Below are 9,573 nucleotides of genomic sequence, written 5' to 3' on the forward strand. Positions count from 1 at the left end.
TCCAGTGGTGATGTATGGATGTGAGAGTTGGACTGTGAAGAAAGCTGAGCACCGAAGAATTGATGCTTTTGAACTGTGGTGTTGGAGAAGACTCTTGAGAGTCCCTTGGACTGCAAGAAGATCCAACCAGTCCATTCTGAAGGAGATCAGCCCTGGGATTTCTTTGGAAGGAATGATGCTAAAGCTGAAACTCCAGTACTTTGGCCACCTCATGTGAAGAGTTGACTCATTGGAAAAGACTCTGATGCTGGGAGGGTTTGGGGGCAGGAGGAGAAGGGGACGACAGAGGATGAGATGGCTGGATGGCATCACAGACTCGATGGACTTGAGTCTGAGTGATCTCCAGGAGCTGGTGATGGACAGGGAGGCCTGGCGTGCTGTGATTCATGGGATTGCAAAGTGTCGGACACGACTGAGCGACTGAACTGAACTGAAAACAACTTCATCTTCATCAGAAGCTAAGCTTTCTTCATTTTCTAAATTTTCTTGACTAATATCATGAGTTATTAACCGAATGATAAGATCTTTTTTGCTTTGGACACCTTTTAAAAGCTTTACATAGGTGATGTCGGGCTTTATTAAACTCTGAAATGAATTTCTACTAGAAGTCTGGAATTAAAGAGAGAATGCATGTTAAAAAACAATCAATTCAGTCATTTTTGCTATGGTTCTATTGTATTGAATAGTAAGTAAGGCAACTTTCACATGGTTTCTATTTCAATTTAGTAAAATTACTTATCTTTAAGTGCCTTTTACTTATATATTAGTCATATGTTTAAAAGAAAAAATAAGTGAAAATCACAAGCAATATTTCCTCTTTTCTATAATTCTTTTTTGCATTCAAGATTAACAGTCCAGTTCAAAGAAGAGACCCTAACTAAGGTTCCTCCTTTTGCTTCAAATTTTACATTTTACTCATCAAGAAATGCAAAATGCATACTTTAAGTACACTGTTTTCATCATTTGCTTTGAAAGCAAACAGATTTATAACAGATTTAGACACGATAACATGTTTTTCTGAACTTCTTACTAGGGAACTAATACACCAATCTAAATAAAGAAATTTTCATGAAAAAGACACAGTGTTGGCTGACCTGGATCTTTAAAACTGATGAATAATGGTAAAATTGTGAAGGACTTTGAATGTTCACTCCTCACCCCTCCAGCACCCTAATTCTTGGAACATATTTTCCAAAGGAAGCTTCAAAGAGTAAATTTTCATTCTCCTCACTTCCCTAGTCAAATGTTACTTTCCAGTTTGCAATGTTAAAGACAGATTAAGGAAGAAACCATTACAATTAAACAAATAACTTTTCCCATTTCTGTAGCCTTTTGATGGTGCCACAGAACTTTTAAGTTAATCTGAGTTATCAATCTTAGATCCCTCTGTAACACTGCAAACCAGATTTTCAGATAAATGCTGCCTTAAAGGAATATCCTTTGTGCAAAACAAAATCTGGGTTAACAACTGGTTTGAGGGGCCCATAGTGAAGCACTCTTTGATTTTCACCCTCTTCCGTTTCTTTGAAAGACATGGGGCGCTCTAGTGTTGCCTGTGCAGAGTCACTGGATTTCTGAGATGAAACTGGTAAGACAGTGCCTTCTGGGAGAGAGTAGTCTCCTTTCACAGCTTGATCAGAATGGCTGAAGGCTTGGGCTTCACTTCTAGAAGATGATGGTTTAAACTCTGATTCGAGCCCTTCCATTGGCTCTACGGTTTTAGTTGAATCTCCTGTGGAGTATCTGACATATGAAGGTACATCTAAGGAAGTCTTGTCCTTTATTTTCATATCTTCCTCTGAATAAGACAACAAGCTGGAGATTTGTGGAGGATCATCCCAGCAGCTAATTCCCTTTACTTCGAAGCGGACATTTCTGGTCTAGTTGTAAATTGGGAGCAATTAACAGTGCAGGCATTTTTAGCTCCTTGGAGCAGATTTTCCTTTGGATGGCTTTTGATCATCAACTCATAGAAATACGTGCACTGGTCTATCAGTGTGCTGATGATCTGACTTGCTACAATGTTTTCTTCAAATATGCTAGTTGAAGATGGTTGCTTGTGGCATTTTTCTTTGTCTAGTTTGTTTTTAATTATACTAAGCATGTCAGTGACAGTATTAACAGCATAAGTAAGCAATTCTGAATGGAAAAAGTAAAGCTGTTGAAGGGCATTGTGTATGTTTTCCTGGGAAATCATACTACTTGATTTAGATTCATCAGGAAATGTGGTCAGCGTTTGTAACTTGGGAAATATTGTTTTCATTGCTGGTTTCTGTTGCACAGCAAAAAAGTTTTCAATAGGTGTTCTCACAATTTCAGAAAAAGCATATGTAGAGACGTGTTTAAACTGTAGGTCTGCAAATGACTCTAAGGTGTTCAGAACCCCTTCCAAGATCTCTTGAGTGATCTGGTGGCCAGTGATCCCCAGTATTTTGTCTTTCAACTTTGTGTTGTAAGTTGGGACATCGTTGAGATTGTTTGTTCATAAGGAACCACATTTTCTTCTAGCAGCAGTTTCTTTCTTGCTTTGTAGTGTTTCTTTACTATCCGTTGTGAACATCTGAGTCAAGAAGCACAACTCTAATTTTTCAAATAGCTTTTTAATGATTTCCTGGCCAAATATATTAATTTGTGCTTGAGAATCCTCAACTCTAGAAGCAGCTCTTTTAAAATGATGGTGACTGCTTTCACATGGCTCAAGAAGTGACAAACTTAAAAGTGAAACAGATTGTTCTAATTCTTTTGCTTTTATTGAAATTTCATTCAAAACAGCCTCGGCTATCATCAGTAGCTTATATTTTTCGTTACCTGTGTTGCTTGATTCTGTTTCCCATTTGTCAAACATTTGTTTAAAAATATCTTCTTTGGGAAAGAGTTTGTCTAGTTGTAAAGAAACATTCTCCAAAGAGAAATGGGCTTCTGGATTTGCAGCAGAGGTTGTACTAAAATACCCCCATGGAAGTTTGAGATCATCTGAGTGTGAACCTTTTATTGGATTGGCCAAATTATTCTTCATAGCATGTAGTCCTTGCAAAACTGCACTCACTATTCCACTTGCTCTCTCAATTTGATCAGAAAGTAAAGTGTTTACATTTGCCACTGCTCTATTTTGCCTCACCTCTTTAAATTCATTCACAGTTGTTTGCAGAATATTACGTAGTATATCCCTGGCATACACTTTTAGCTCCGCAGTGGGGAGTTTTGCTCTCAGTGAGGGATTTTTGGCCTCCCCTATTGACAGTAGGTGTGGGAGCCCAATGGAAGTCTTGGACCAGCTACCTTTTAGGATCTTCTCTCTAGAACCTAACTTGGTTTTGCTTTGGGCTTTAGCTCCACTAGGTCCGAGCTGTGGTTTTGTTCCAAATTTAGACAAAGAGGTAACTTTTGATTTTGTTTTAAAATTTGTCTTAACACTTGCCCTAGGGCTGCCCTTGGGGCTAGCTTTAGAATTACATGGCCTCAGAATTTCATCAGATTGACGTTTAGGGGATGAATTCTCTTCTAGATTCAGCAAAGCAAAATCTGTAATCTTTTTGAGAACCTTTTGAACCAAGTTTTCACCCAGTCGCGATGGAGAAAATTGCAATAAGCTATTTTCCAATGAACTGGCACTTCCAATGCCTATGTAAGGATAAACTTGTGGTATCACAGGTTTAGGGGGAACACTGCTTTTTTCTGCTTGTTTCAGTTCTCTAAAGCATGATGGATTCATCAGTAATCCATCACTGCCAGAGGCTTCCATTTCTCCTCTGGTCTCACTGTTTTCATATAATGAGGTCATAATTACTGAGAACATTTTTGTGTAAACACTTTCAACTATGTCATTTGCAACACTGCTTATATGTGACTGTAAGGCTTTTTTTCGTGCTGATGTTTTAATTTTAGAATCAGATGTAAAGTGGGGGAGTTCATTAAATGGAGAACAATGTTCTGTGTTTTCCAATACCCTTTGATATGCCTTCTTTAAAATTTCCTTAACTACATTTAACAAAGAATTTGTTTTTTCCTGTCCAGATTCTCCATTTCTAAATATTTCTTCCAACGTCCTTCTCTGGTTTTCCACTTCTGGTGTTTTTTGGTTTTCAGCTGAGTATTTTGAAAAGAGAGACAGTTTGGTGTTGTCTTCCATTTTTCTTTGACCTGGCACTATTTCATTTTGTACAGCTAGTTGGGTAACAAGATCAGGGTCCTGCTTTGAGTAAAAGCCACTTGCCTTCAAAGATATTTTATTACATAAACTCTTTAAGATGTCATTGACAGTTTCACTTGCAATGTTTTCTTGAAATGAAGTATTATTTTGATATGTATACATCTTTTGGATTTCTAGGTCTATGTCATTTTTTATAAGCGTCAAAATGGTATTGGCGATTAGGTCAGCATATTCCTTAAGACTAGCTTGCGATATATGAATTGCAGGTCTACGGTTTTCTCTGTAATTAGCTAATGTGTAATTTGTGACTTCTTGATTGAGAATGGTTCCAGCTGTTGATAGTTTCGGGACAGTCACATCTAAGGGCATTTGGTTTGATTCAAGAAACACACTGTCATTTTGTTTACAATTTGTAAATTCTGAGCCAACATCTGGTTTTTCTCTAGTCTCAGGATCAAGAATAAGTAGCAAATCTATTCTTTCTGTGGAAAAAGATTTTAATCTATTCAAAATAGTTTTAGTAATAAAGTAACAGTAAGCATTTTCCTCACATGGATCAGGAGTAGATTTCTTGGCATCTTGTTTCTTAAGTACAGTTGTCTGATTATCATCAGAAGCAGCTGATTTCAGCTGAATATCTCTTCCTTTTCTTGCAAAAGGAAATCTCTCCCTTGTCCTTTCATTCACTGAATCTATAACAGGAGGTTGCTTACGCTTTGCCCTTTCATTCACTGAGTCTGTAACAAGAGGTTGTTGATGCTCTGCCCTTCCATTCACTGAGTCTTTAATAGGGGATTGTTGATGCTCTGCTTTGGAAAATGCATCAGAAAATGCTGTAGACAATCTTGGAGAAATGGAATCATCTGCACTGATGCGAACCATGATAGCAGAAGTGAGATTTTGAAGAACAACATCCACCATATCGTTGGAAATCATAGCAACGCACTCCTTAGGAACTAAAAGTGTAAGAATAGCCTTATTTGCATACCTAGGGTCCCTTTCAGGGTTTGTTTCTAAATGTCTCCCACTTAACATTACATTTAAGAGTGGATACAGCAAGTGGGAGATTATTCTCATCTATTGTTTCCTCACAGATATCAATTAAGATACCTTCAATGGTATCTAGTATTTGAAATTGAAGTTTTTTACAATAATCACTTTTATTGAATAGCTTTTCAATAACATCTTCTGGCGCAACTGGATCAGTCTCTCTGTCAAATACATTTTTTTTCATATTTGCATTTAGTAGACACAATATCCACTGTGCTAACAACCTGACTTGGAATACTTTCAAAAGCCACAACACTTTAAGAATGGACTTCTTATGTCTTGATCTAATTTATGTTTGATTCCTTGTAAAATTTGTTTAGCCACTTCTGTTGCATACATATTTAATTTAGAGGCACTCAGTTGACATATTGAGGCGGTCTTTCCTGATTTACTGTGATCCATTGAGCAACAAGAAAATTGGTCTTCAGAATATGAATCTTTGGTGGATAACCATGGTTGTTGTAAAGCAATCTCATCCTGCTGTGAAGGTAAAGCCACAGGAACTGTGAAACTGATGTGAGGACAAAAGAGAGCCTTTACTTTAGAAGTAGCAAATGCTTCTAAATTTGTTAATACTGACTGTATAATATCTTCAACGACATTTATTTTGGTCCGTTTACCAATATTGAAAGTGGACTGAAGTGTGCATGGATTTCTGTCCAGTATGGTAGAATAAACAGGGGACTTTCCTCCACGGGTAGGTTTAGGAAAAGAGATGTCTGCTGGAAAGGTGATAGTATTATACCTATTTTCACTTTCATTTCTATCTGTCATGGCAGCAGAATAAAGTTTTTGAAATATGGTTCTAACGACATCATCTGCAACAATGGTTACATCTGCTTCAGATACTGAAGGGCCCACTGTTTCATCCAGGGACTGAACAGATGTTTGAGCAAATGGTTCATCATCAGCATGAGGAATGTCACATAAGTGGGACTGGGGAAGAGTAAACACCTTTAACTGATCAATTAAATCATTCCGAAAAATTTCATTCAAAATATTTCTTACAACGGGCACAACTGGGGACATTTTTGGCTCTTTGAGTTCTACTTCAAAAGTTTTTAGTGTTTTTTCTAGTTCCTGTTGTTTAAGAGAATCTGATTTAGTTTCATCTTCTGCTGGTCTTTCCTCCCCAGCACTTTCTTTCTCTGCATCTGCAGGATCTTCTAGATATGAATCTGGGTCAGCTCCTACAGGAAGAAAATTTCCATAGATTGGCCTGTATCTGTAATTTTCAATGCCTGTCTCTTCTGGTTCAGGTTCATTAAACATATCTGGAGAAACTGCATCTAAAATGAAATTGACTAAACTCTTAAGTATTTGTTTCTCTTGTAATGGCTTACTTATACATGTTTTCAAATCTGGCAAGATCATGTTTAATTCAGTTTGAAGAGCTTTCAAAATAGTACTTGACACTTTCTTTGCATGCCTGTATAAAGTCGACTGCAATCGTTTTTCATGTGTGTTACCACAAATGTTGGTATTTTCACTTTCACAGTATGTCTTGTTCTTTTTATTTCCACAGATTATAGCACCAAGATTTTCTAAATTTCTATTGGCAAGCTCTTCCAACTTAGCAAAAACCATTTCAAAGACGTCCGAGGCCAAGGTTTTCAGTTTATTCGGATGCTTTTCTTTTGTGGTTCCTATTTTGGGGGCAGTAGTTTTCCCCTTGTTAGTTACCTCTTGGCTACCTGGCCAGGTCACATTGGATGCTATGCTGGAGATTATGTCATAGCATCTGCTCATTTCCTCAAGAAGCAAAGCAAATGACAGGCTGTCAGTGTCAATATGCTCTGAGATAGCTTTAAATTCTGAGTTTTTGAAAATGCCATCTGTCTCAACACCACATAGTTTTAAAACAATACCTTCTAGAATTGTATGAGAAATGAGCTTAATACTGAATTGCAGTATACTGGTTGTTCTCAAATTCTTATTGATCCCCTCTGTATTTTGCTCATCAGATAGGGGAGAATGTGGGTGGTCTCCAGTGAGCTTGCATAACATATCATACAAGGCATCTCCAATTCTATCTAACACTTGAAATCTAGTACCTCGGTGAACTTCCTCCTGCATGCGAGGGCGATGAGAAGGCAAAAGTTTTTGTTGATCAATGCCATCAGTCCCATGTGAGATTTTAGACCTTAGCTTATCTGAAGGGAGTAAAATATTACTTTTATCTGTGTTTCCACTTGACACCTCACAAATGCAAATAGCTAATGAACTTGTCATAATGTCATTATTTAGCTTTGTGACGACAGAGTCTAATTCATTTTCAGCGTCAGCAAAAAATCCTGTATCTCTAAAGTTCTTGGGAGGGCTATTCTTCCTAACATTTAGATTTTTCTTATTGTGTCATAGTTCTTTCTGGATAGCATCCAAAACAATTTTTACCACTTTAGTTGTGAAGTACTAAGGTGAAATCGAAACAAAGATTTCTTGTCAGGAGCAGGCTTTGAATGGGCAGCATGGCTTTCTGGTTTGAAGCAGGTTTATAATTTTGGACAAATAAATGAGTTCAGCTTATTAAAAATTATGTTAATGATTTTATCATTAAGGTTATCTACAGAGTCTGATGTTGAGCCACTTGTAATGACTTTGTTTTGTACGTCAGCATTATCTAGAGAAGTTTGATGTACTGATGAAGAATGTCTGATAATATGATGAGAAGTTATGTGAAGTATTTTTAATATAGCATGTACAATATCTTGAGATACCATATGGATTTCTAACACAGAGAACATCTGGTCCATCCATTCTTGATATGATGGATCTTATGGTTTTCTTGAGGTAAGAAGTGAAGGCTCTCTACCATCTTCATAATCTGAGTGATCAGACGGCCCAGAAGATAGATCTTTGAGCATCTCTGCTAAAATACTCCTCATTATATCTTCAGAGGTTTTTTGTATTTGATATGTTTCATCTTTACTGAAAAGCAAAATGTCTTTATTCAAACCTGGCCTGTCCTTTAAAGGGTCCTTATTAAAAGCTGGAAGGTCAGTATTTAATCCCTGATCATGAAATGCTACTTTGCATCAATAAGCAGGCTTTGTAGGTAAGTTCATATTTCTTTTGTGTTTAAAATCAGCATTTTCCCCGGTTAACCAGTAGTCAGGAACCTGTTCTTGTAATTTTGCTTTTTCGTCTTTGATAGATGAAATCAATACATTTTCTACAATTCTATTTCTTCATTTTTGTCTTCAGAATAAAGGACCAGGAACATTAATAGGTGGAAACAGGCTCCCACACCTAGGAGCACCAGCTACTCAGTCCTGGTGAGTCTGTTCCCTTCTTCAGTGCCAGAGGGACTGCTCATTCTGGAGTGTCTGCTCTTTCAGACATCTGTTTTCACTGGTTTCTCATGTAGCTGAGCCAAGAGAGCATCAAGTAGCTGTAGGATGATCACCGTTTCTTCAGTTGCAACTAGCCTTTCATTATGAAGTTCAAATTGTATATAACCTAGTATAGTGCTGATTGCTTCCTTTATATAACCAACCAGAGAGGACTGGGAACAAGTAGTTGACACTAAATTTTGTATTTCTTCTTTGCCAGTCAAACTGGCAGCATCAGTCTTAGCACTGGATTTCCGTTTGGTGGCTCTTTGAAGGAACATATACGTTGGATCTTCTCTGTGTTGCTGAGAAGCTGGGTCAGTGGTGATTTTAAGATGAGCCAATTCACTTTACTTAGAAGATGCAAGGACCACCAGCTTTGCTAAAATCACACAAACCATGTCCTCTGCAACATCATTCATGTTCTCCAAAGCATAAGGCAGTGAGACTTCTGCAGTTTTTTCTTTTGGAGAAATAAAATGTTCTCCACTGACTAAATGTGATTTAAAGTGAACTGATATATTTTCTGGTGAAAATTCCTCAGTACATGTTTTCTTTTTTAAAATATAAATTAATTTATTATTTTTTAATATAAATTTATTTATTTTAATTGGAGGTTAATTACTTTACAGTATTGAATTGGTTTTGCCATACATCAACATGAATCCACCACAGGTATACACATGTTCCCCATCCTGAACCCCCTCTCTCCTCCCCCCGATACCATCTCTCTGGGTTGTCCCAGTGCACCAGCCCCAAGCATCCAGTATCATGCATCGAACCTGGACTGGCAATTCATTTCATATATGATATTATATATGTTTCAATGCCATTCTCCCAAATGGCACCCTCTGCCTCTCCCACAGAGTCCAAAAAAGTACATGTTTTCTTAACTGCAGACTGTAACTTCTCAAGCACATTTTCTATAATTTCAGCAGCTGCTGAGGAAATATCAACATTGGAGAGCAAGTCTCGTTTGTCAGTGTCAGTATGGGCAGGCAAAGGTTTGGTCGTAACAGAGGAAAGGGTGGGGATGGTCTG

The sequence above is a fragment of the Ovis aries genome, chromosome X (assembly GCF_016772045.2).
Source record: "Ovis aries strain OAR_USU_Benz2616 breed Rambouillet chromosome X, ARS-UI_Ramb_v3.0, whole genome shotgun sequence".
Classification (NCBI taxonomy): domain Eukaryota; kingdom Metazoa; phylum Chordata; class Mammalia; order Artiodactyla; family Bovidae; genus Ovis; species Ovis aries.